Here is a 27,284-nt window from a genome sequence, read left to right on the forward strand (position 1 = left end):
GACCCAGCAGAGTACTAGTTGCAACTCTTTCTTTTTTCACCCCGTTGTCTTCATTCCACTTTCTGCCTTTTCACGCCTTTCTCCAGTAAACTCAGTTCTTTCTAATATCTCTAACCTATTTTCCCACATTTTGTGTTCTCTTTATATATAAACTCATACTGTCTGTGCTGTCTTCACTGTCTATATCTTTTCCACCTTCTTTTTTTCTTCTGTATTCTCATTCATACAAAACTTTCTCTCATCCTTTTTATCTTCCCATTATTGTTCTCTCCATTACTGTCAGTGGGCATCAAGTCGGATTAATAGAGTGCCTTGAAGCACAGTGAAGGGCTGACCTATTATTTTAGCTCTAAGAGGACAACATTGAGTTTGTTTTATGTCTTGCTACAGACAGCTTTAGCTGTTTCTTACTAGAACTTAAGCGCTCAATTCTTCAATAGAGGAGAGTGGGCTTTAGGACGGCCATTCCATCCATTGACCATGAAGCCTATAGCATTTTGTGGAAGGTTACATTGTTCCATTGACTTTGCACCACGTTTGCTGATAGGGACATAGACATTTCGTACTGTCACTGCTCCTTTACTGAACTTGATTGCTTTGTACAGATGATAGTTTTAATTATTTCTGAAGTTGCTGCTTAGAGGCAGGGAAATTCATCAGCAGAGCATCAAGTAAATGAACCAACGAGGACGCTGCAATATTGACAAAAGAAACAAGCCTGGAGAAATGCTCGCCCCGTCCACTCCCTCCAGGTTGTGTGGTGTAGCCTGCAGTAGTGAATGATTCTTCTTGTGGAATAGAGTTTCTTAGAATTGCACAACTTTGCTTCTTGCCCGAACTTCCAAAATTACACCCGTCAACATCACATGCCCACATACGCCTGTTAGGGTTCTAGCAGCTGCGTGTGGTCTTTGGGCACGCTGTGCCTGCATTTTTCAGAGGATCGAAGTCTCAATAAAATGCCACCAGCCTGGTTTGATGTTGAGAACCACAGATTGTGTCTAATGGAAATAACATTTTACGGTACTCTTCTGCACCAGAGCTGCTGACTGCATCCCAGTGTTACCAGTTGGAGGTGAGAGCCCACAAAGACTACACTTAGGTCTGCAACCTCTTTAGGGACTATGTGCCAGGAATGCCCCTTGTTTCAACCTTGATGTTTGTCTCAATTTTGTCATAGTACACAAGGCCACAAATGACGAACTCTTCTCATTTGAGAACGGAGCAGTAATTTTTAGTCTTGTCTGTAACAGGAGTCTTGCCTATATCTCTTTGTTAGATACAAATTGATCATTGAGCTGTTTCAATCTGTATTTAGCTAGAAGCATAGCATTTCAATAATTAATATGCTACTAAGTAAACGCAATAGTACCTAAGGAATGATCTGCTTTGGGGATAAAGCTTTGAGGTTGGAAATAATGAGACTGACTTAGGGCAAAATGACAAGGTGGTACACACCTCATTATTATATCTATTTTGTGTATTTAAAATTGAATCAGTGTGGAGTGACATGATGAGAGTGGTAGTACAAGAAAGGCGATTACCTAGCTTGTGCTTCATGTCTTGCAAAGACCATTGTAATTTAGTTGTTTTACATTTATGGTATGGAAATGAGCAAGATAAAGTAGCTAGCGGTCTTAAAAGTATTGAGGTTGTGGAGCATGGACAAGAGACTACTCCTAATATAGGCAACAGGACTGATTAGGTCATTAGCTACAATCTCGTTTTTGTCTCACGGTTATCTTACATCTCAATTGGACTGCCCATTTTGCAGGTACCTTTCATTCTATTACTGACCACTCCAGAAAAGCTGCCAATGAGGGAGACACTTAAACATACTGCAAAAGTTCTCATGTCACTTCATAAGTTAAACACAGTCTTGTCACAGTTGCGTATCTCCTCCATCGCTAATAATGTGGTTTCTTTCAGTTCATAATTTAGATGCATCAACCAGATGTCCCTCCATTGAAAATCTTATGTCCCTACATCAAGCGAAAAAGATACAGAGGACAGCCAACATGGCGGATAAGATGGTGTCCTGCAGCACACAAAGAGACAAGCGAAAGACTCCAGAAATGTGTTCAAAGTGCATCCTAAACCTTTCTGCTAATCATATGTAGTCAGTCAGGATAGGGTTAACTACCCTTGGGATTAATATAACAATATATATTCTAAAATCATTTGTCAGTAGAGCAACCCTTAAGAAGCAAGTATATAGTTCTGGGGGGCCAGTTCTACAAACAGTGGGAGCTCAGACCTTTTTTTTCTTCCTGAGTGCCCCAGGGATCGTCGCTCAGTCCCACGCTCTTTAACATCTACATGGCCCCCCTCGTCGCCATTGTCAGACAGCATGGACTCAGAATAGTATCCTACGCCGATATCACCCAGCGCATCCTCTCCCTCACCAAGGACCACCAGACTCAGCTTCCAGGAAGGAATGAAGAACATTGCATCCTGGATGAGCAGCAGCTGCCTGAATCTCAACTCTGAGAAGACAGAAGTCCTCGTTCTCTGACCCTCCCCCTCTGCATGGGACAACACCTGGTGGGCCACCGCCCTCGGCAGCTCCCCCACCCCAATGGACCACGCCTGGAACCTCGATATCATACTAGACTCCTCCCTCACCATGACCCGACAGATCAACACCTTCACCTCCACCTGCTTCAACACCCTCTGCATCCTTTGCAAGACCTTCAGATGGATCCCCCCTGAATCCAGAAAGACTGTCACCCACAAACTCATAACCAGCAGACTAGACTATGTAAACACCCTCTAAGCCGGAATCAACAAACCCCTGCTCTGCAAACTCCAGACCATACAGAACACCTCACCAAACTCGTCCTCAGCATCCCTCAACATAACACATCACTCAACACCTGCGAGACCGCCACTGGCTCTCCGTCAATAAGAGAGTAACCTTCAAGATACTCACCTACGCCTACAGAGGCCTCCACAACACCGGACCCCAATATCTCAACGAAAGAATCTCCTTCCATGTACCCAAGAAAACCTCCAATCCGCCGACCTTGCCGAAACCCTGCGCATCCACAGAGCCAGAACGGGTGGAAGAACCTTTTCCTACATCGCAGCAAAGACCTGTAACGAGCTCCCTATCAACATCAGACATGCCTCCACTCTGCATACCTTCCGGAAGAGCCTCAAGACCTGACTCTTTGCTGACCCGAAGCCGCACCCCCCCCACCCCTTCCCTCCCAGTGCCCTGAGACTCTCACGAGTGAGTAGTGCACTTCACAATTCCCTGATTGATTGATTTTTGAACTAGTTTAGTTCGGTACAGAATTAAACTAGTGGAAATTATTAAAGTAGTTACACCTACATTTTGCTCTGCTGATATCTGCCCAAGCATTGTGTTTTTCACTGTGTTTCTTAAGAAATATTTGCACTGTGTTTTAAAGAAATATTTGTACTGATTAATGTATCCTTCGCTACTGGTTGTGTGTACAATGGGCAGGTGAAAAGGCCGTCGGTGTTGTACCCTGATAAATTATCACTATGCCGTCACATCTCACAATTTCATATTTTGCTTTAATTAAAGTCCTTTAAAGCATTCGTACTTTATAATATCAAGATTATCGGGATTCGTCTGTGAGCTTGGGCGATCGGCAGTCTGGTTTCAGACCAGGAAAAGGGACAGAAGCTGCCCACAGTAAAATTGAGAAGACGTGAGCAAAGGGAGTCGTTGATTCTGGTTTTACTAGATTTCAAGTTTCAACAAACTTTCCGCATTTATCTTCCTTTTAACAAGACTGCTGCTCTCTTACAGCATGGGCTTGTGTGGTAAAGGTGTATGGGGTAACTGGACCATGGTTTATTTTTGTAGCAAACCTGAAACGTCGAGTAAGCTCGAGGACATTGAATTTGAATAGTTGGTAGAAGGGTATTACTTTTTGCATGAGTGGTGTCTGTCTCTTTTCCCGTTCAGTGTGTTTATCTGCAACCTGTACATTAGCTGATTGTGAACAGTGGTTGTACAATTTCACCCTTACGCCAAAGACCCACAAGTGAATCTCAAGCTTAGGGTGAAAATATGCATCACCTGTGAACCCCTACTCAATGTATGCAGAAGTTCACACACAAATCCATTTAAATTGCGTGAACAATGTCGCCACAATGTATAAACCTACAGGATTGATTACTTTGTATGAGCAAATCATATTTAAAACAACTTACGCTGTGTCCCTTGATGTTATCAAGATTATGAATGATCAGCTCACTGCACTTATGATTTGTTTGATGTTTTACTTGGAATTGTTAAGAAGAGCCAGATACTTCTTGGGTTGGGTATGCCTAAAGACAACAGCCAGAGCTATATTATGGACTACATCATACTACTGTATGCGAGGTTCCCGTGTGTACTTATTCAAATATTTGAGCTGTTCAGCATCAAGCTGCCAAGATAATAATCCACTCCCCACAGCGATGCATATGAAACCGATTCTACAACTCTTACACTGGCTTTTAGGAAAAGCACATATTACATTTAAGGTTTGTTCCTTGACTCCTCAGGAGACTTTTCCGAAGTACGTATGTGTGAAAGATTTTATGCTTTGGCTTATATTTGGGAGATGAGAGCAGATGGAAGAAGCGTCTTCTACTGCGCAGCAAACTATGGAGCCCTTATGTAAAAGAACAAATATATATCCTCCAAGAAGCTTGTGAAGATAGAATTGACTTATTCTGATGCCATTCTGTTACTCTTTTCCCAGGAGATTTTTAAAGAGGACTCTCTCTGCGCTATGCCGATACTTTGGGATATCTTCTGAGTTATCTTTTCTACAGTGTGGACTGGTCTTTCCATGTAGGAAATCATTCTTTATAAGGGTCGTCTATGGCCTAGTGTGAGGACCTTGACCTGTTGGCGACGTTGCTGTGGGCTCTTTAATGAAAGAGCCTTCACTTCTACATGTAGTTCTTCGCTTCTTCCTTTGCACAAATCTACCCAACCTCTCTCTCTACTCTCTATTTCTTGCTCGCCTTGCTCTCCCCTTTACTCATCTTTTCTGACTTTCTAAATCTTTTTCCACCCTAAAGAGGCTTATTTTTCAATAGCGTCCAGTGCATCTACTTCTTTCTTTTTGCATCCCTGACAGCTGTGGTACTCTTCTTTCTTTCACATCAGTCCTCGCTTTCTTCTATTTCCATTCTCTTAACTCGGATGTAGAGAAGTGTGCCGTGTCTTTTTTTTTACATCTTTTTATTGCATACAAGTCAGGTTATATGACAATGACATGAAGCATTACATCTTGCAGCATGATAACATGTTCCATCATATGCTGTGTTACAGCCGTCTTAAAAGACTCCCGGTCTCCCCACCCATACCACAATAATTCACAGTGCAACGTTTGAATCAAAGCTTTAATGGCTCCGGAGCCCATACCTCAGTGCTTAATCTGAGCCGGAGTTTTCCAGTGCTCGGCACCAGCACTTAATTGTCAACACTGGAGTTTGGAACAGTCTGCCACAAGTTGGTGCTGTCTGGCTAATTTAGAGATGACCACAACAACAATTCATTGTTAATTAAATATATCTCAAAATGACTATTCCCTGCCACCCAAGCCATTCTTAAGGCTTTGGGAGCCTGAAATAGTCTGAATTCTCTCACTTGTGGGAGTGTGATGGGTTAGTAGTTGTGCTGTTACTATTGTTGGCAGTTAACAAAAAAGGGGAGTGATTCAGTTAAGGGAGTGCAGAGGCTGGAATCGGTAATGCTATCGAGAAAAAAGAAATACCTCTGGTGTCAGAGGTATTTCTTTTTTCTAGATAGTTACTATTGTTGGCAGCATAGCAGGGGCAATGTGTGGTGCAAGCTGCACTAGCCTCCCGACGAGAGGCAGGCCTTTTTTTTTTTTTTTTTTTACAAACTAAGTAAGCCTTGCATGCCTTGTTACTACAGATGTGCAGTGTTGGTCCATTTTTAATTTTCTACTCAGGCCAGTGTCGCCCCTTTCTTTTCACCTCCTTGCTAATCGTCATTCTGTTCACTTGTAGCTCAGTGTGTGCTTGTCACTAGGTGCTGAACATGAATGTCTGACTCGGTGAAACCCACAAGGATACAGTCTGATATTGTCCCCTGCAAACACGTGCCACTGCAACCACTGGTAAACCATTGATATTTAAAGGCTAGTGTGGAATAAAATCTCGGGGTTGTCCCTTAAAATTGCCAAAAGTTAGGAAAAACGACTAGAGAAATTATCTGTTAATAAATGGTGAATGCGTTTGGAAAAAGTTCTGTATTTCGAGTGCAGATGTAGGCCGCACTACGGCGAACAGTTGAAACAGAATAGTACAGATATGTTTTTCACAGGTAACACCAGCGCTTTGTGATTCTTTCTCACACTTAATCTCTCGGCCTGTAACCAACCGTGCATTGTGCTTTATTGCTCTGCCACTGCCTGCCCACTCCTGAGTCACCACTGCCCCTCAGGCATTCATATTGTAATGTATCTGAAACAGACACTGCTATTTTTTGTTTGGTCCCTTTTCCTCGGCCTCATACTCTTCATCTGTCCCCATCTCTATTCCACAATACGGTGCTCTCTTAGTACCTTGTGTTGCCTAACGGCTATAGCTGTAGTGGGCGACAAGTTTACTTGGGTAGTGAGTTTGCCCTTACTCTGCTTACGACTTTGTGAATGGCGAAAAAAACTAGAACTGCTTTTCTTGCAACTGAACAGCCACTGGACAGCTGTGTGCGATATATGTTTGTAATATTTGGTAATAGAGATGGATACCTTTTTGTTTAATGGGCACAGAGCCCGGTGTTCCTGTAATTATGTTGCTTTGTGTTTTTTGATGTAGACTGAGGATCAAGGTGCAGGCTGATTAACAGACTTTGCTGTTTGTGGCCACATTGATCTCTTGCACCGAGACATCTGAGTGCAGATGACAGCTATCACCACTGAGTATGAGAGATCTGTTAGTTGTAGATATTGTCTGCCCTATATAGATTGTGCAAGCAAATGCTTACACCGTGGTTGGCTGCACCTATTTGCTTGCATGTGTGGGGCAGGGGGGTCCTGACAGCCCTGGACTTCCATGCTTTATGAGCAAATACGATTGTCCTTGTGACCTGTGGATACACATGGGAGCCTCCAACAAGGTGGTGGTGTGGTCCTTGTGACCGAGAGCTCTTCTCCTTAGGACATCATTTTTTCCTCCGTTTATAAAATAGATAATAGGACTTGTAAGATTATAAAGCATACTTTTGGATTAGTATGGTGAACCTAGTTAGAAAACTGTTACATTGAAGTGTTCTCCTAGAGAACCTAGAAGGCAATGCCGAGATCCCTTGAATTATATTAATTTATTATACTTCAAGCACAGTTAATGATAGAGGGTGTCGATTTTAGTTTTTTTTATTGAAGGGATGTTATAAACCATGTGACATGGGGTTGGTGAAGATGTCAAATATGTCCCTACTAGCAAGCATGTTGCTTTTAACAGGACAAGAAATAGAAAATTGAATTTCACATTTAAATATGTATAGCAGCAGGTAGAACAGGGTACTCAGATAAGAGGAACTCAGGAGCGTTGTTTTGCTGAGATGAAGGGTCTGAAGGTCTTTACAACTCTTCCTGAATCTCGCAATGGAGAATGTGAAAAGCAACAAGGGAACTCGCAGGCTCTAAGAAAGTTGAAAGAGCACTTCGGGTCCAAGATTGATATTGCATAAGAAGAAATTTTTTCCCAGTGAGCGCAAAGAGGGCAAGAATCTCTTGGTATTTATGTAGCCAGCTTAATGGGTTTTTTGGCAACATTCAAGATTACTGAGGTGCATGATGACTACTTGTAGAACCAGTTAATCCAGTTGTATTATACAGAAAAACGGTGGCAATTCAGGAATCCTTCATGACCAGAAACGTTGAGTACTACAAGAGGGAAGAGCTATTGACAAAGCGTGTCAAAGTAGTAAAGGTCTGAAAATGACTAAGCATGGCCAGTGGATTGGGCATCAGGTGAAACCTGTACAAATAATTAATTGCATACCGTTTCGTAATGGGCAAGTCCCCTGTTATTGTATTGTAGAATATTGGATTTCTTCACTATTCCTACACTCCATCCGCCTTTTCGCTACTGTGCTCCTCACCCTATCAGTGCTTTTATCTGCTTATTCCCTATCCAAAATGGATGCCAGTATTTATATTGCATGTTTTATCACAATCCCTTTCAGCGTCGTTGTGTTGGCCTTCCTTATTGCTGCATTTGTTGTGATCTATGCTTGACACCTTTCCCCTCTGCAAGTCCTTTCCTTGTCTATTCTTGACCTGTCCTTGCGACCCTTCTCATCAGCAGGCTGTGTCATAAAAGGTTTCCATAGTTTAATTCTTGGCACCCGTGCATTTCTTTGTAGAGCACACCTATAATTTGGCTGGATACTCTCGAATGAAAGAAAAAACATGAGATGTGGTGTTTGTAGGTTTTTCAAATGCCAGATGGATACATGGGTAATGATATCTAAAACGACTCAACGATGTTAGATAACCATGGCGAGAGCAAGAGCAATTCTGGGGTAACTATGGAGAGGTGTAACCTAATTCACATTTCAGAGTGCTTGTCACAGTGCTGATTCAAACGATCTTGATTGTTAGTTAGAGATTCATGCTACAGCAGGTGAGTGTTACCTCATTGTACTATAAAGAGGACTCATTTATCTACGCAAATGTTAATTATCACAGTAAAACATGCATTCATTTAGTAAAATGTTGCCTTTATAAATCAGGTGTAGTTTAAACTTGGCAGACGTCTGGAAGGAGGGGAAGATGGCACCCTTCATAGGGCTCGCGCCTAGCGTTGCAGCGTGCAGCATTGCTTGCGCAGCGCGAGACCTTATGTGAACAGAAAAAGGGTTTTGGAAAGCTGACCACACGCTTGTGCGTGTGGTTTTGTTTTCCTTGCAGGCTATTGGGCATTGCATGCGACTTTCTAACAAAGACAGCAAGCAATTGCTCACATTTGCCCCGCCCACGGCCTATTGGTGTCTGTTACCCGCACGGCTGACATCTGTTTTGCATTATCGTGGCCGATAATGCAAAACAGATGTCTAGCTGTGGCGCGTGCGCGCACTACTCGCGGGCTTCTTCTTTTTTGGATTCATTTCACAGGGAAGCAAGTAATTAAAAGAAGCCGTGTTTTGTTAGGCGCCACTTTCACACCTTCCAGGACAAGTAGCACTACGTCATCATATTGCAGTGATCCCCCAAACAGCCTTTTTGTAACTGTCACATCAATGCTTCGTACTCCTGTGACTCATTCCGATGGCCGGATGTGCAAATGCTCCTGTGTCCACAAACCCTATAAGAACCAACATAAATGGACCTCTGCCCGGTAAATAATCCTGGTGATATACCCCTTCCAATGGCTTACGTAACCATCTAAATGGAAGCTCACAGCATTTTGTCTTCCATTGCAGGAGTGTGCTTAGGAGACCCCAAGATGTCTCATCTGCTGTCAATTGCACTTCATTGTCTGTAACCCGTCTTTCAAGACAACTTTCCCCAAAATTAGTTCCTTGATCAGCTCCGTTTCAGTTAACTTGTTGGTAACAATTCATCCATTTTCAATGAATCCTCATTAAAAACTACTTTTTGCCGATCATGGGAGCAGCCTCTTCAATTTTAACTCCACTGCCCTCCTCCAAACTGCATGCAAATGTGACAAAAAGTCACTTTAACATTCTTTTATATTGTATGCCCTCAAACCTCCCTATTCTGGGTTTGAACTGTGGAATTCAAACAATCACCAGGAGACAACATGACTACAAAAAACGTAATTGCTCCTGAGCTGGAATTTGCTACCCCACACATAATTTCTACAGTTGTTCGCTAACCATGCTTTCCCTAATAGTTCCACCCAAAAACTGCATACTTAAATTCAGTCTTGTTGATAGTACTCAAAGCTAGACCACAATCTACTCGTCTTGCCAGCAACTTTGGATAATACTACAACTTATCCACTAATCCATAGCTATAGCTTATGCTTTGGCTTTCCTGTTTTCAGTTTCTATTTTTAGTAAATTCTGGTGTTTTTTTTCACTGTTTTCAAGTGATTTCAATACCGTACAAAACTGTTTTTATCAGTGGGTACACATTTTCGTGCCATAAAAAATAAATGAAAAAGTGTTTTTCCGGTGTTTATGGAACGTTTTGCTTTTATTATTGCTTGCTTTCTGCACTGATAGAACATGGTATATAGACAATGTACGTATAGTGTATATGAGGTCCAAATAGATTTTTGCAAATTAAGCGTATTGTAGTACACCATACAATATTTCTTCAGTGAGTCTTTGGTCATGTGCACTCGCTCTTTCCTTCCCATGTAAACTTCTGTGAAAAGACCCTCTCATCATTGGCACTTGAGACGGGCAACGCCAAAACAGCCAGTACACAATTTGTTAACTCTGGCCACTGACATAGCTTTCCATGCCAATACTGGTGCACTTGAAGATTACGATTCTCAGTGCAGGTTCTGAAACATTTGCATTGAGATGAGCGCTTATGCCCTCAGAGTTATTAAAGCGGTCAAAAATAAAGCAGCACTTTTGAAACTACGTAGGAAATTCCCCTTTACTGTAGGGATCTAGAACTTGTACAGAGTACTAGAACTTATACAGAGTGCTATTGGTGGTGAAGGGACATTTCTATGCATCATTGTAAGCCATTTCTCATACATTGTAAAATAAACGTTCCTGAATTGCTCTCCAACATTGCTTTGCTTACCAAGTGGAAAGCACTCTAACATGGAACATGTTGCAGTGCCAAAGTCACTAAAGGTGTCACCCAGCCTACTCTCAAGGAGATGTTTCACATCTACACCAATTATGCTGAACACTTGGCTGACAAGGGTTTTTTCAGACTCTAGTATTTTTATTATGTCCACTATAGCAGTTACGTTTTCCTGTAAAAATCTAATAATGCAGAAGATTGCACTTTTTTCACATCACTATCTTTATGCGACCAAAGATCCTCACATTTCATGCCTTTGGCATCATCACTCAACAAAAAATCTGTAAATGGTTGCCAAATGGATAATATAGCATTCATAGCCCCTTGGACTGAGAACCATCAGCTAAGGGGCACAGTTGGGATGACTCTTTCTCTGATGCCACACAAAGCACAAAATTATAAATATTTGCATTTTAGTTCGTGTGTGAGAAGTTGGCCTGGTATATGATCACTTTTCTAGTGAGCACCTTGCACCAGTCCAAACAACCCTTATGGTGATGGTTGTAAAGTCAACCTTATAGACAGCTATACTAGTGGTAGCATGGACAAAGCAGTCTTAGGCTAACACTTCAGAGAGCATATGAAGCCAATTGTTTTACCAATAATAATCCCTTGAATACCAAATGAAAGGACACCACACAAGGTATATATCAAAATATATGTATTTTTTACTAACACAACCCCTCTGCACTCTTTATGAGGCCAGAGTTCGAGATACAGCACAAGTTACTCAATAAGCATACTATAAGTTGCACAAATACAATTCTGCCCTAGGGGCCTCACGAACCATATACTAAAGAAGTGGTATAAGAACCACTTCAGGAAAGGTGAGTAGGCCTAGGGCCTAGGAAATCGCTGGGGCTACACTGACCAACCAAAGGAATGGAAGTAGGAGGCCCACAGGATGCGTGTGCAGTGTCTAAACACACACGCGGGTTACCATCGACTTTCAATGGGAACGTAAAGTTTACAAAGTAGTTGATTTCGGACACCTCCGGGTGGACTACGGGAAAACCCAGTTAAACTAGGACACTTGGATAGTTGTTACCCACGGGAGCACCGGAGTACTCGATTTACCTCACCCAGGGAAGCCGGGTGCATAGTTGTTCCTTTGTGTCGGGTTTCGTTGTTGAATCCTATGGAGAGCTGCAAGAAGATGTTGCAGGCGACCAGGAGGAAGATGTCCGGGTGGATCCAAGGGTGGATCGGAGTCGTGAAGAACCTGAAAGCAGAGGGGACAGAGTCTGGGTCACTAGCCAGTGACCGGGAAGGAACCAGGAAGGAACCAGGCGATGTCGAGATGCAATCAGGTGAGGATGTGAAGCTTGTCTCTACAGCTACGTGGACCAGGAGGCGTCGACGACGACCAGGAACTGGATACGGACTGTCCCACGAAGGATCTCGCTGTTGGCGGTGTCGGCTTCCGGATTGGAGTCAACAAGCCTTGGCAAAGGCAACCCATGCAGAAAGGGAAGATCAGCTTCTTGTTCAGACCAGCAAGGTCTGGGGAGGTTCCCCTTTATAGGAAAGCAGGAGCAAGCCCAGGGCAACCAGGCAAGCGGTGTTCATTCAAGGTGATGTCTTCAGGAGGGCCACTAGCCAACGGGCTAGCAACTGCGAAGACGCATTGAGGAGAAATGCAGGCACAGGCCCCACGCGGCACTCGTGGAGTGTGGAGGGCTGAGCTTCGGTGCACTTACTGCTCGGGGTTGGGACTTCTCAAACCCCAATGCACAACTTCGAGGACGCCTCAGAAGCTGCACAGTTAGCAAAAAGCAGGTACTGCAGGATGTCCAGTCCCACGTCTCTCGTGTCCGCCACAGGTCTCCGCTTTGCTGTGGATATGGGTCAGATTCGGAGAAGTCTGAAAGTCTAGACACTGCGTCGCTAGGTCGTTGGGATCCGGCTGGAGCGTCCACGAAGCAAACCGGCAAGTTACTGGTGGTGCCTGTTTGCACAGGTTGATCACTCCTTGACCTCAAGGGAGATTCTTCAGTTTTCTAGTTGCAGTAGAATGTTGAAGGTCCAGAGTTTCGTTTCAGAGTTTCAGTTCAGGATAATCTAAAGTCTCTAGACTCAGCTTCTAGCTTTATACTAATCTAAGGGGCTGGATTACCTGCTAGGTCCCTCCTATGGGTGGAACCTGGGAAGGGGGTGGTTACACCCCTTTCCCTTTGTCCAGTTTCGCGCCAGAGCTGGGGCTGGAGTGCCCCAGCAACTGGTTTGAACCGGGCTATGCATGGAGCACCTTGTGTGCCCTAGGCAGTGTCTCATTTCATTCAACCCACCCTGCCCCAATACATTACAGGCTGTCTGGGGAGGTGCCAGCACCTCCTAAGACAGGAAACCTATTGTCCAGGCCTCCCCTGCCGGAGTTTCGTCCAGCAGCAGGAGCTCAGACTCGTGTCTGTGGCAGTAGCATCAATTTTGTGATGCTGAGGCTCTGTTTAACTTTAACCGGGTAAAGCTACAACTACATGTCTTCTCCCTCTAGAAGGGTGGAATGCTTCCCCCGCCGCCAGAACTGGCGGGGGGAGGTGTAGTATTCCAAAGCGTATGACACCTTACATGACATGTTTTGATAAAGCCAAACCACAGTTAGCTTTAACCGCAAGGATTATAATGCACTTAAGAGTATATGGTATGGCTATATCATAGAACAGCTATAACGAAATGGTTCCGAAAGCTGCAGACAGGCTCAGCTCATGCTAGAGCACCATCTCACATAAAACCAAGCACTCTGCCTCCAGGATTGTTAAGGCCTTCCATAGGAGTGACTTATAGGTATATATGTGTCTATATATAAGGGTAGGTATAGAAATTCTATACCTAAGCAAGGGGTGATTACACGACCTTGCCCCAGCTGACTGATCGGCCAGCTGTGTCAGTTTGGATGGCCAGCCAGGGTTGGCATAATACATGCTGCAGCCCCTGGTAGGCCTTGGATGCACCTATGCCCTGGGTACCTATGGTACACTATACAGGGGCTCACAAGGTGACCCAATATCCAATTAGATATGTACCTAAAGTACATGGAGTCCATTTTACAGAGAGAGCAGATTGCCTGGGGCCCTGAATAGCAGGATCCCAGGCCAACTAAGTCAAAAACCAGCTAAAAACTAGGCAAAAAGTTGGGGTAACCATATAGTCAGATATCCACCTTCCTACAATGTGCATAAGAAAACAGTGCACCAGAATGAAAAGTCAAAAGAATCCCTCATTAACTCTGAAGATTGTAAAGATGCTTTCAGCATACCATCTAACAAGTGGCACGGATCTCTTATAGGGAATCACTGCGGCTCCGGTATCAATTTTGACAGGTCATCACACAACTTTTTCTTATACGTAGCTGAATCACTGCAAATACAAACAATATCACTCCAATCTTTGTTGAGCTTGGAATTAATTTTTTATGCAGGGCATTCCAAGTGACACTGCGTTCTGGTGTCATGTTTTCACCACTATCCCCCATGCTTGGTGAAAGCACTCTTTATACGTATACTTGTCACTATACCTTGCACTGAATGTTTAAAGCCTGAGGTGTTGGCAATTCAGCTCCTATCAATACTGACCCACTAGAAACTATGGGCTGGTGTATTAAGGGTTGTTACCCATTCTCTGTGGGTAAATGTGATGACATATATCGGAAAGAGTCCTATGAAACCAGCCATTTACCTATCAGTGAAAGAATCAAATGCAGCCAAAATATCAAATATGATTTTGATATTTCCTGATTCTCGACAGTTTATAAAATAATTAAACAAGATCTAAAACATGCTTCTAAACCCTTCATCTTTAGACCAAAGACCACAAAACTGAAAAAAGCAAAAGGAAGAAGAAACAATCTTTTAGTGGCATCCCTAAACATCAAAACTCAAGCAGAATAATGTTAGCCCAGTCTTTCTTACTGCTAGCTTGTATAACAAAGTTACATTGTATTGGCCCCTTCAAAAAGAAAAAAAAATGACTTTCACTCTCTTTTTCCTTTCTTTGAATGGCATTTAGTTTGTGTTTGTGCAGGTGTTTTTTCAGTGTTTATATGTTTTCTCTGGTAAGGGCTATTTTTCATTCAGTGGGGTTTTATCAGTTATTATAGGTTGAAACCTAAAACCCTACAGCCTACGTTATGCTGTATCATCATCTGCCATCACTACTAACAAATATAACACAAATACCCACAAACCAGAATAACATCAGTACCTAGACTATGTCATTAATGTAATGATTAATTAATTAATGTGATGCGTTGTGAAAGCTTGCGTAGAAATAACACCAGCTAAGTAAAAGATGCGTGGTAAAGGTAATGCGTGTGATTGGACGCGTACTAATGGTAGTTTACCAATTTTATTGTTTTTAGTTATTTAACATGTAAACACATAGAGGGGTAGGGAGAAAGAGAACAACCGACGCAAACAAGAGCATAAGTGTATAGTGACAAAACTAATATGTTTTGAAAACTGCCCTCACTCACACATAGATGTGTGTGACATGCTTCATCATCGGGTCTGCTTACAAAACGCCCTGGCGTAGCCACGCACGTGAACGGAGCATAGGGGAGGGGAAACAGAACTATACACAAGACAACACAAATGTGACAAAACAGTGACAACAAAGTGAATATCACCCTGTGACTGGGTATCGTGATAGAACAAAGTGCAGCATAAGAAAATGCTTTAAAACTGGCTCATGGATACCCTCAGGACCTTTATTCATAGGTTTTACGACCAGGATTAAAATTGTGAAGGATGGTCAGTGTTTACAGAGAATGTAAAGTTCCCAAAAACACCCCTTTTTAGACTGCTAGTGCCAACATGTTTCGACAGTCTTACTGCGCCTCGAATAAGCAGGTCAACCCGGTCTTCATCAGGACGTCTATCCGTCCCAGTCCTATTATCCACCTTACCTTAATCAGGCAAATAGCTGGAGTGAAGGGATCAACATTGATCAAAAACGTGTGGAGGGGGAGGAGCTACGTCAGCAAACGAGATGGCTGCTTAGGCTCCCGGCTCCGCCGACCTCCGTATCCCGCCGCAATATCCTGTACATTATCCTGATTTTACGCCTATCCTCTGTGTACATGAACTGTTCCGCACTCCGATGGTGAAATTCGGGAACTTTTATCGGCTGGTTTGACGAAGTTACATCGAGTTGAAGATTGTGGCCTACTCCAGAGGTGAAGCCAGGGCCTCGAGTACTTTCACAGCTGGGCTGCAGTGCAACAACTTCGGCCGGGAGACCCAGGCTGGGTCCGGTCGATCGGAGTGGAGGCTTTGTTTAAGCCCTAATTTGGCGGCGATCGTTTCTATTGCTCAGCATTGATGGAGGAGTGACTCTGCTTGTTGTTGGCTGCGGGTGGGGGTCCCCGTCCCGCGGACCCGGTATTGGGCCCGCCGGGGTTCGGTGGGTCGGGGTCTCTGGCCTGCGGCCTTAACCGGGTTGACCGTGGCTGCGAATAAAGATTGGTCACCCTCTGCATTTGCACGTTCGTGATCCTGTTTGTCCCCCCTGAGGATGCCAGATTCACCCGGGGAGGTGATTGTGATTGGTGTCGGGTGTGACATTATGGATCGAACGGTGCTTGAGCCATCGCTGAGGTCAATATTGGCAGAAATTAGGGCGTTTCATTCACATGTGGATGTCTTATTGTGCAATTTGGACACGCGCCTATCTGAGATTTTCCTGGCGGAACCGGACCCAGCCTTACTGTTGGAACAGCAATCTGCAGCCATTCAAACCGCGGCCATTTTGACTCCATGCGAGAACCCCATGAGGAAGCAAGTATTGAAACCATCGGGTGGTGCCCTGGAGGAAGGTGTTCCCGAGGTCGTCAGTGTATTGCCGAACCTTCCACCACTATCGACTTTGGAGGTATCGAAAGGCGTTCCCCTCCCGGAGACTTTTGTTATTGCTTTCCATTCATTTTGTGGTCGTCTTCTCCTTTCTTGGTGACTCTACGACTCCTGGGCAAGATACATTGGGACTGTCCATCTAGGAGGGAGAGTTCTTCTGCGTCTGAATTTCTTGTGGACTCACTGCCTACGAGTCGCTATAGCTTGATTCTTGATTACTCCCTTCTCCTCTATTACTCCTTTGTGTGCCTTTGGGTCTCGCTGGGGGGGGTTCTTGTGCTGATTCGGAAGGGCCAAGGTTAAGATCAACTAGGTCGGGACGGGTTGGAGTGGTTTTTACGGGTGTTCGACCTGCAACTGTTTGATCTAAAAGGCAGGGCGGTGTATTACGGTGCCCCCTAATTTCTTCTATAAGTGTTGTCATACGTTGGTCTTTTAGTGATAGGGGGAGTCTATTTCTGGCGGGGGGACTAAAGGGGCTGGGAGCCCAAATGGATAAGCCCTCCTCCATTCTTTTTCCTACTTTTAGGGTTTTTAGTTATTAGGGGCGACAGGTACGCTGCTAGTGGGGTTAGGCTGTAGCCATTTGCAGGGTTGCAGGGTGGGGGGTTGGAAAGGGTTTTTTATTTTGCCTTTTTTTATTTCTATGGCCTTTTTCTTTCCTTCCCTTTCTCTTCCTTAAAGGATCAGTATAGCTTGTGAATCATTCGGATTCTTATCGTGTACTTGTATTTAGTGCTTAAGCTTTTTATGATATCCTTATTCCCGGGTGGGCAGGCCCTGAGAACTGGTGCTCAACATTGAATGTATATTGTATTGTCGTTTGCATTGCTCCATATGCTTTGGCGCCAATGTTTCATTATAGCGGTTCTTACGTGCATATCTTGTCTCTTGCCCTGTCTCCCGTATTCTTCTGTTTGATTGTATGGCACCTGATCCTTTCTTAAATAATATAAAATGTAACCTCTGTCTCATCCTGGGACTCAGTTGTGCATTCTAATACAAGTTCTATCCTGAATCGCTGCCGGACCTCAGGGTTGTCGGCTGATGAGCTGTGTCGTACTGTGATATAGGGGGTCTTAATTTTGTTTAGCGGCCGGCCCCTGCGGTTGTAGGCCCATGCTTGTATTTTTATTGAATGCTACAATAAAGGTTTTTTTTTTTTTTAAAACGTGTGGAGGAAAATCCCGCCATCACGGGATACAACTACGAGTTTATTAGAGAATTAAACTCGAAAAGGCGCCCGGCAGTGAGGACTCCAAAGAACACAACTGTTCAGATGGACGTCCACACCAATAGTGCCTGCTCCTGGAACGCCGCGTAGGTTATTTAACACCATAATAATTTAAAGATAAAACATCTAAATATCACAGGCTTTTTTCTTAAAAGAGGACATGATAAACCGTTTTACCTAAATTAATAAAAATGTGGAAAATAGTTCAATAACTGCGCATATTACATGTGCATGGTGCTGACTGGGGCATTTATGTTAAATACCTACTCTACGGATAATCCAACTCACACCAACAAAAAACTGACTCTGGGCTGCAACACAATCCCTGAGACCAGGGGTGATGGTAGTTGAACTCCAGTAGTTCTGCGAGGCCAGACTAGCACAGCTGTACAAATCTCTATAAACAATATCACATGATACAATTTAACAATATAAAATGGCTTCAAAGTAGGTGCTTCCATGGATGCCTTTTTAATTGTAATAATTCATAACTTTGCACCTGAGAGTATACAAACTTTTACGCGCAAAAGCTTTCTTAAGATCGGCATTTTTATTAGCAATACATAAAGCAAACTTAATACAGTCCTGAAATATGGAAATTGAATATGTTGGTATATGGTGTTTACTCAAGAGTACTTGTAATCCAATTCTTTTTTTAAGAAATGGTATAACCCACATCATCACATGCTTCCCATTCCTTCAGGATGAATACTTTCTCTTGCACTCTTACTAATAGAATTCATACAGAATAGCCTTATGAGTTGTTTCATCCTCAGTATACACCAAAATATCTTCGGGGAAACTTGTGATCTTTCATTCAACGTCTTTGAATAAATTATATATCTCTCTTTAGAAATGGATGGTTGCAGCGGCGGCTCCTCCACAATGGCGAAGGAGTGTTGCCTCACTGACCCAAAGCCAGCTGCTGAACAAGAAAACTATATTTTACTATTGTTTTAATATTCAGCTGCTGGCTCAGAGCCATCGTGTGCTGGGAGGGGCAGGCCGGACCATGGGAGGCAGGAGGAGTGGCAGATGTGCACTTTTACCCCCTTCCATGCTGGTGACGAACCCCAGCCGTCACGCTCCACAGTGCTCGTGTGCTGATGACGGCTGGGGTTCGTCGCGGCCCCGCCCTGTTCGTGCGGCTGCCGCACACGGGGGGAATCGCGACCGCACGGAAGGGGTTAATTGCGGATGTTAGTTTGGCCGGCTGTCTTAGGCTGGCCAACTCTCTGTCCGGGCTTTATTGCACAGTTCGGTTGGAGAAACCGCACAGACTCCCTGTGCCTGCGCGAGCATTAATCCAGTCCACTTAGGCCAATCCCCACGCTGCTCTCATTTTTTAGAGCAGCACGGGGATTGGCTGAGGAGTCCTCACTGGTAGGAACTGGAAGCAGAGGAGCGTGAGGCGAGCGTCAGCTCGGTAAGTATTTTACTTTTGTATTGTTTTATTATTAACCCCACATGCTTCCGCTCAGCCCGCCACCTCTACCCTCCCTGCCGGTATTTATCTGTGTCAGCTGCCACTGGATGGTTGATAAAGTGAAGCCAAAAGACATCCTCTTGTATTGGAATATGCCAGAAGTGTGATAAAATGTGTAAAATGTTTAGGCTCAGAACATAATTCAATGTATTTAATACATTTTGTAGAAACACTGCCAAACCCTCCTACATGCTCACTAGTTGTCTGATTTTGGGAACCGGCTCTAAATCAACTAAGTTAGCATTTAATTCTCTAAGGTTGCTACATTGACAAAAAGTTACACCCTCTTTTCAGGCCAGATCCACTAGCAGATTCCATTCAGATTCATCTATATTTTTGGTAATACCATCTTTACATAGGCTTATTGGTAGTCCTTATAACATTTATTTAATAGGTTGAGCATCTTTCTTTGACAGTTTCCTCTTACCGTGTAATTTTCACAAATATTAATCAATTACACAATGTTATGTTATGTGTATTTGTATAGCACACAACTGACCCAGGAGTGTATCCCGGCGTTGAAGCAGGCACTATAGGGGCTGAGTCAGGGCAAGACGAAGAGCCAGGTCTTCAGTTTCTTGTAGAATTCTTGAATTGAGGAGGTGGCTTGGATGTGCAGATGCCAAGTTTTAGGAGCGAAATAGGAGATGACACAACTGCCGTATCTGGTTCTTCATATGCAGGCGGTGTGTGTGAGTAGGAATCCGGCTGAGCAGATGTCTCTGGTATGTTTTTGAAAGTTTATGAGGTTGTCAAGGTACATGGGGCCAATGTTGTGTAGGCTTTGTAGGTGTGGGTGAGTCCTTTGAACAGTGCTTGTTTGTGCATTGTAAGTCAGTACACCTCTTTGAGGTGTGGGGTGATGTGAGTGTAGGGTGGGAGGTTGAGTGTGAGCCTAGTGACTGAGTTTTGTGTGATCTGCAGTCTTCTGGTCAGTTGATTTCTGATTTCAGCATAGAGTGCATTGCTGTAATCCAGCTTGCTCATGATGAGGGCTCAGGTGACGGTTCTGCAAGTATAGTGGGGGGGGATTTATTTTAAGATCTTCTTGAGCATCTTGAGTGTGTGGAAGTCTAAGACGGCACTTGGCCGGTCATGGGGAGTTGATTGTCAATTACTAATCCGAGGTTCTTTGCATGGGTCATTGGGAGGGATATAGGACCGATTCTTTGCCGAAGATTACTACTTCCGTCTTGTCTGTGTTGAGCTTGAGCATTCAAAAAAGTGATGGATTGAATGCTTGAATCAATCGCAGGCACTGGAAATTATTTGGGGTCACATCCCAGTCCACCGTTATTTTGCACACCATGCCACCTCAATTTGGAGCCTGCCATATGCAAATCCGTCTTGACCCTGCTCCTGTGGGTACAATTCAGCCTGAACTGCCAGGTCAGTTCCTTCCTGAAGTCCCTGAAGCGGAACACAAGCTTCACCCTGAGGGGGCAGGGTGTGCAAAATAACGGACTGGGATGTGGCACAAGTAATTAATTACCAGTGGCTGAGTTTAATTCAAGAATTCCATCCATCACTTTTTTGTATACTTCAGTGTGTCAGTCTGTGTAGGATGGTTATGACCAGATGTAGGTCCAGTGTCACTGGAATTAAGCTATATCAGGCTGATGAGGCGTAGCTAGGGCAAAACCAGTGCTGGGTTGCTGGTGTTCTCGTTCAAGGAGTACCTGGCCTGGCAGTTCGGGTTGGACGGTTCCCTTGGAGTCGGCTCAGTACAGTTGATGGCTGCAGAAAGACTCGGTAGGATCAGGGCCACTGTAAAATCTGTGTCTATAATCATCTGGATTTCATCTGTGGTGGCAATGAGGGCAGTCTCTGTACTGTGGTTGGACCTGAATCTGGATTTAGCGGTCGTTGAGGAGGTGGTTTTCGGTGAGGTGGGTGGCTAGGCGTTTGCTTATCATCTTTTCCATGACTGTTGCCTGGCAGGATAGCAGGCAGATAAGCTGGTAGATGGCTAGTGTCTTTGGATCTGCTGAGAGTTTCTTGAGGGGGGAATGGGGTACTGTGGGTTGATTCCAACCATCTGGGTAGGTTGCTGTGATGATTGTGTCATTCAGGATTGGGTTGATGGCAGGGGTTCTACAGTGCTTCAGAGTGTATGGACTGCATGGTTGTTGTGATTTCTTGACTGTTATTGGTGGGCCAGGTGGTCAGGGTGGTGTTCTGGGTGTTGGTTGAGGTAGACCAGGGGATCTGCGAGAGTGGAATGGTCTGGTTGGTGCTGGAAGTTTTTGTAAGTGCTGTTGATCTTGTTGCTGTAGAATGGGGACAGCTGGGTGCAGAGGTCCTGAGCGGGCGTTATGATGGTGGAACTTGCTGCCAGAGAAGTGAAATCTTGGCACTGTTGGTGCTGCGTTTGATATAGTCAGTGAGCGTGGAGCGTTTGGTGTCCCTCATTTGCTGATGTTAGCACCTGAGCAGAAGATAAATAGGTGAGGGCGAACTTTTAGAGGCTCTTGCCGGTGTTGTTCTGACTTTGTTTTCATCTGCGTTCAAGTTGCTTGCGGTGGTGCTTGGTGAGCCTCAGCTCTTTTGTGTAATGGCTTGCATGCTTCTTGTGGCTTTGAGAGTAGCCAGGGTATCTGCGCAGGCGGTTATCCAGGTATTGAAGTTGGAGACGGATTCGGAGAGGTTGTTGTTGTGTCGAGGCTGGTGGTGTAGGAGTTTGGTAGACCATGTTGCTACTGAGATTTTGTTCCAGTCCTGTTGTTAAGATTTGGTGATGGTGTTTCTTCGGTGGTCTGGGATGGGAATGCTGAAGTTGATGAGTGTGTGTTTGTGGCTTGTCTACTGTGATGTTGATGAAGCTGTTGAAGATGGGGTCCAGTAGGTGTCCAGTGGTGTGTGTGGGGCCTTCTACTCACAGGATGAGTCCAAGATAGTCCAACTTGAGGTTGGAAGTGATGGGATCGGTGATGTCCTCCAGGTGGTAGTTGAGGTTATCAAGGAGGATCAAGTCACTGGAGTCAAAGATCATGGGGCGACAAAGTCTGCAATGCTACTATCAGTGTTTGCACGTGATCTGGGAGGGCAGTAGACAATGGTGTGCCTCAGGGTGTAGATGGCGATGATGAGGAGTTTGAAGGTCAAGTGTTTTATCTTGCTGATCGTACTTTCCAAGGTGGGGGAGCATTGGATGGATTCTTTGAAGATGATAGTGATTTTGCCTTTGGGTCTTGTCCTTTCCTGTCTTGCGATATTGTATCCGGGTAGTATTGGGTGGCGATGACTGGAGCTGACGAGGGAGTCAGCCAGGTTTCGATCAGGAAGAGCAGGTCTGGTGACATGTTTAGCGTGTTGAGCTGTATGCAGGCCCAGAAGGGCTGTGGTGTAGTAGGGGTCAGGTGTGTGTTGAGTGTGTGAGGTGCGTAGGGGAAGTGCATGGGTGAGGGAGGGTGCATGTGAAATTGCAGGTGGAGCAGGAGAACGCATCTTTAGTGTTGGGTGGTAATGCGCGGAAACAGCCCTAGAAGATGGGTCCGGGGTTCAGGGCATGGAGGTTCGCAGCGAAGTAGCAATGCCGTTTGAGTGGAAAAGGACCAGAGGTCGGCCCAACACAGAGGCGGACAAGATTGCTTTATATGCCGACGATGTTCTGCTCTTCTTGGCTGAACCCGCCTTGTCGGAACCACAATGCCTTCAGATCCTGCAGTTATTCGGGCAAGCATCCGGTCTCCGGCTGAACCCGGGGAAGTCTGTACTGGTCCCACTGCACCTATCCAGGGACTGTTACAATTGACAGTCCACCATACCCCTTCGGCGCCAATCGTTCAAATATTTGGGGATATGGGTCACTCTTCTTCCTAAACTGGGCTGGTACCTCGACGTCACCCCATTGGTGAAGAGGGCCAAAGCAAAACTTCAGAAGAGGAAGATGCTGCCTCTGAATCCCCTGGGGAGGGTCGCCTTGTTCAAAATGATGATCCTCCCCAGATTCCTTTACGTCCAACAGAACGCCCTCTTCTGTTTTCCCAGGGCCTGGTTTCGAAAGCTGGACAGTCTAGCCACCAAATTTCTCTGGGGGGTGCGGGGGAGCACGCTTGGCCCTGACCCTAGGTCAGATCCCCTCCTTTGACAGGGGTATGGGGATGACGCACCTCTATATCCTAGTTATCCATGATTGGTTCAACGGGGGTTGGTCCGACCTGCTTACCGACTCAAGCTGAGCATACTGGGTCTTCCCAAAATCCAATCACTGATGTATGGGCGGTCCATTCCATCTCAACTACTGGATGCAACACGCTCTGTGCTGTTGGCCTAGTGGGCCTTATTGCGTCACACTCACTGGACGTGCAAGCTGACCCAATTTACACCCCTCCGGCAGGCTACTTGGCTCCGAGAGGTTATTGGGCTGCAAGGTTTTAAATTGTGGGACCTCATTGGGATCTCACAATTTGGGGAAGTGTGGGCTAGTGGCCACATGCGTTCATTTCAAGACCTCCAGAACCGTTACTTCCTACACCCATCCCAATTCTACAAATACTTGCAGCTGCAGCATGCCCTCCACACCCATATCACAGACGATACTAGGCTCCCTGAGTATAGCCCTCCCGAGGCACGGACTATGCTTGGTGACTTAGGCAAAGGGGGTATTTCACGCAATTACCGAACTTTGGTCAACAACACCCCCACTACACTGGACAAGTTAAGAGACCACTGGGAAGAATAGTTGGGTCCCCTTGATGAGGAAGACTTGCGCAATGCCCTCATGGCGCTCAAGACGTTCACCGCATCCGCCAAACTCGGACTGATCCAACTATACTAATTGCACACTACATAGCTCACCCCCTTGCGCCTTCACCGGGTAAGCTTGTGCCCAGATGCATCCTATGCGAGGTGTGGCTCTGCCCCAGCCGACTTTTTCCATATAGTCTGGTCATGCCCCTGTTTGGCGTGATTTTGGGGAGATACCGAGGAGGAGCTCACAGAAGTCCTGGGTTGGGTGGTCCCCCATGATCCACGTCACTCCTATTGGGGATCACAGATGGGCTGGATGGGTCCTGAAACGAAAAATTATTTTTTAACACAGCCATGATTGAAGCCAAACGTGATATAGCGGTGGCGTGGAAATGTCTGGACCCACCTTGCCCCGGGAAGTGGCAGAGGGGGGGTAGACTGGCGCGCAACCCGAGATGTTATGCGCCTGTAAATGGTAATGATTAATCATTTTCCGTGTCTAATGCTGATTTGATGTTTGCTTTTCAAAACAATACCAGAGGTCTTGGTGCTGGGCGGGGGTGGACAGGTGCAGACGGGCTTTCCTTTGGCGTATATGTGCACCAGATGCACACCCACTGAGCAAGTCCGCTGCATGTCCGTGCTGCAGCCTCCATTAAGTGAAAACAGTTTTGGAGAGAAACCAGTGATGTCACTTCTTATGCAGATGGATATTGGGAAAAAGCACAATCCTGGTTTTATCTGATGCGGCCTTTGATCATGCTTCTCAAAACAACATCCTTATGTGCTTCATTTATTTTTTTATTTACAGTTTTATATATTGTGATCTCGACCCTAAGCTATTGGAGCGCTTTACATGAGTACAAGTTACCTTGCATAAGGACGCATTAATTTTTTGGAGGCACGGGGAGAGCACGTGATTTGCTCAGATTCACAAGATGTTGAGCTGACGCCAAGACTCGAATCTGGTTCCCCAGTTCCGAAGTCGGCAGCTCTGGTTGTTATGACACAACCTCTCCCCAAAACATATGCTATGACTATTGCGGTTCTGCTTTTGAATTGTAGCTATGTCATGAAACATACAAATACATTTAACTTATGTCTATTAAATGCCTCCAGACTGACACCAGGGGAACGCATTTGTTTAATTTTATGGTTGCACCGTTTACCAATAGTTCTTAGAAATAGTATATTGAGATTTCTATTGCTTACTGCTAAGTAATGACAAGACAAATGAGAACCTTTTGTTCGCTGGTAATTCATTGACAGCATCACATGATGCACTGCTTCACCATTTCTCTAAAATGTACATCTGTTCACTTTTGCAATTTTTACTGTGGTCATGATCAGTGCCAATAATCTGATTTTATTGTTGTAAACAGGGAGTTAGGTCCTGGGACGTACGGGCAGCTGGACCATATGTAAATCTTAGAAAAAACGTAGTGCTGGCCGTACAAATACTTTGTGACGTCTCCTTAATTTAGAGTAACAAATCACCTGTTAATTGTGGATTTGTATGGTATTTTTATTTATACCTTATGAATTATTCATTTTCAAACAAAAACGAAAAAGACATCCCATATATACACAATTATTCAAAAGCTCGACAGTACAAAATTATGACACTACTACATAAAATATGAAGCAAAACATTTCATATGTACATTTCATATGTACATTTGCACAATATTCAAATTTGGTCAATATCATATATACATTACCAAAATGTTCATATTATTGATGCAATTCCAATCAAGGAATGGTGAACACAATTAAGAGAAAATCAAGAACAAATCAAATGGAGAACAGATGAATCAGTAACATGCACAATCTTAATCAGTGAAAAAAAGAAGAATACACTGAATCAATGTTTCAATCATTCAAGAGTGCTATTCTCCAATAGGCCGACGCGTTTCGAACTCGAGATATAAATTAACGGGTTCTCATCAGGGCGGAGTGATTTTCCTGTTTGATTTTGTGCAAAAAATAAAGAGAAAAAATATGCATAAGTTCCTGAATTAAAAAAGCCTCTGTAAAATGCTCCAATGTAAACTGTGATTGCAATGGGGTTACCTTACAAAAGGCCGTCGCACTTTTTGTGGGGTTTCAGTTGAAGGGTTCAGTTACTTGTTTGGTCCCTGCCTGGATATCTGAAAGAGGGACAATTTGTGCCAGGATAAAGTCAGTTTTTGATGCCAACAGCGTGCACCCTTTTATGGACATTAATGACATTTATTACCTGAAGATGTTTGCATGGGGCATCTCAGGTGATTACACAGGGGGCTTGTGGCGTGCCCACCGGTACCGGTTGCGAGCCTGAAGGGTTAAAGTGAGGTAGGATGTAAAAGATACTCGTTTCGAGTTGTACCAGGTATGCAAAGTTTTAACTGAGCGACGCATGTACCTGCGCTTGGTTTCCCGTGTTATCAAAACCTCCGTCGGTTATGCTGGTGTATCACAGGTAATTTTCAGGCAGATCAGCGTGCTTTAGTGCAGTGCGGGACCTGCAAGCGGCAACATAGGTCGTTTATACCATCATTACCAAACAGCGCTGGCTTGTAAACACACATTATCATGAATGCGCGGCGGCAGTTATTCACAACCGGCAGACGCTTGTACCTTGAGTTCAGGTCACGTCTGTTGAGCTGCTTGTTGCAAGTTTAGGGCTGCATCACTGAAGACTCAGTCAGATCGGGATTAAATCTGCAGGCAAAAACGGGCGCTCAGTGACTCACTGGTTTATTTATAAAATATCCCTGATGCAAAGCGGTAGCGATTACTGGAGTTCACTTACCTTTTAGTTTTATGTTAAAGGCTCTCCTTCCAAGTGCTGGCGGCAAAACATCAATGCGCCATGTTGGAAGGGGGGTGGGTACTATATTAAGTCACCTGACCTCAGGAATTGTGGGACATGTAGTCCGGGGATATGTCATTATGTTTCTGCTGTGGAGATTTACATTTATAATCTTGAAATTTCAGACATAGAGTTTAGCCCAGTCTGGTGGCTGTTAAATCATAATATTAGATAAGCTTCCTTTTTAAGTAGGGCATCATCAACATCCAGGACTCTGCTATTATGTCCAATTGTATGCAGGACTGTCCATTTAAAGTCCATCTCTGTGTGCCCATGATCCACAAAATGTTGTACCATGGGAGCAGATGTGACTTTATTCTTAATGCGCGATCTATGTTGGGTGACTCGGGCATTGATTTGCTGGTTCGTTTTACCTATGCACAGTTTGTTGCACATGCAGATGATTGCGTAAACCACATTTTTGGTT

The 27,284-nt window shown here is 44.5% G+C and overlaps 1 protein-coding gene across 13 annotated transcripts in view; it reads left to right on the forward strand.

Annotated features, from left to right (window-relative positions):
- The window catches only part of TCAIM (T cell activation inhibitor, mitochondrial), a 566,063-nt gene that overhangs the window by 148,967 nt on the left and 389,812 nt on the right, over nt 1–27,284 (forward strand). The window lies entirely within an intron of this gene.

This window comes from Lissotriton helveticus, chromosome 10 (assembly GCF_964261635.1).
Source record: "Lissotriton helveticus chromosome 10, aLisHel1.1, whole genome shotgun sequence".
Lineage (NCBI taxonomy): Eukaryota > Metazoa > Chordata > Amphibia > Caudata > Salamandridae > Lissotriton > Lissotriton helveticus.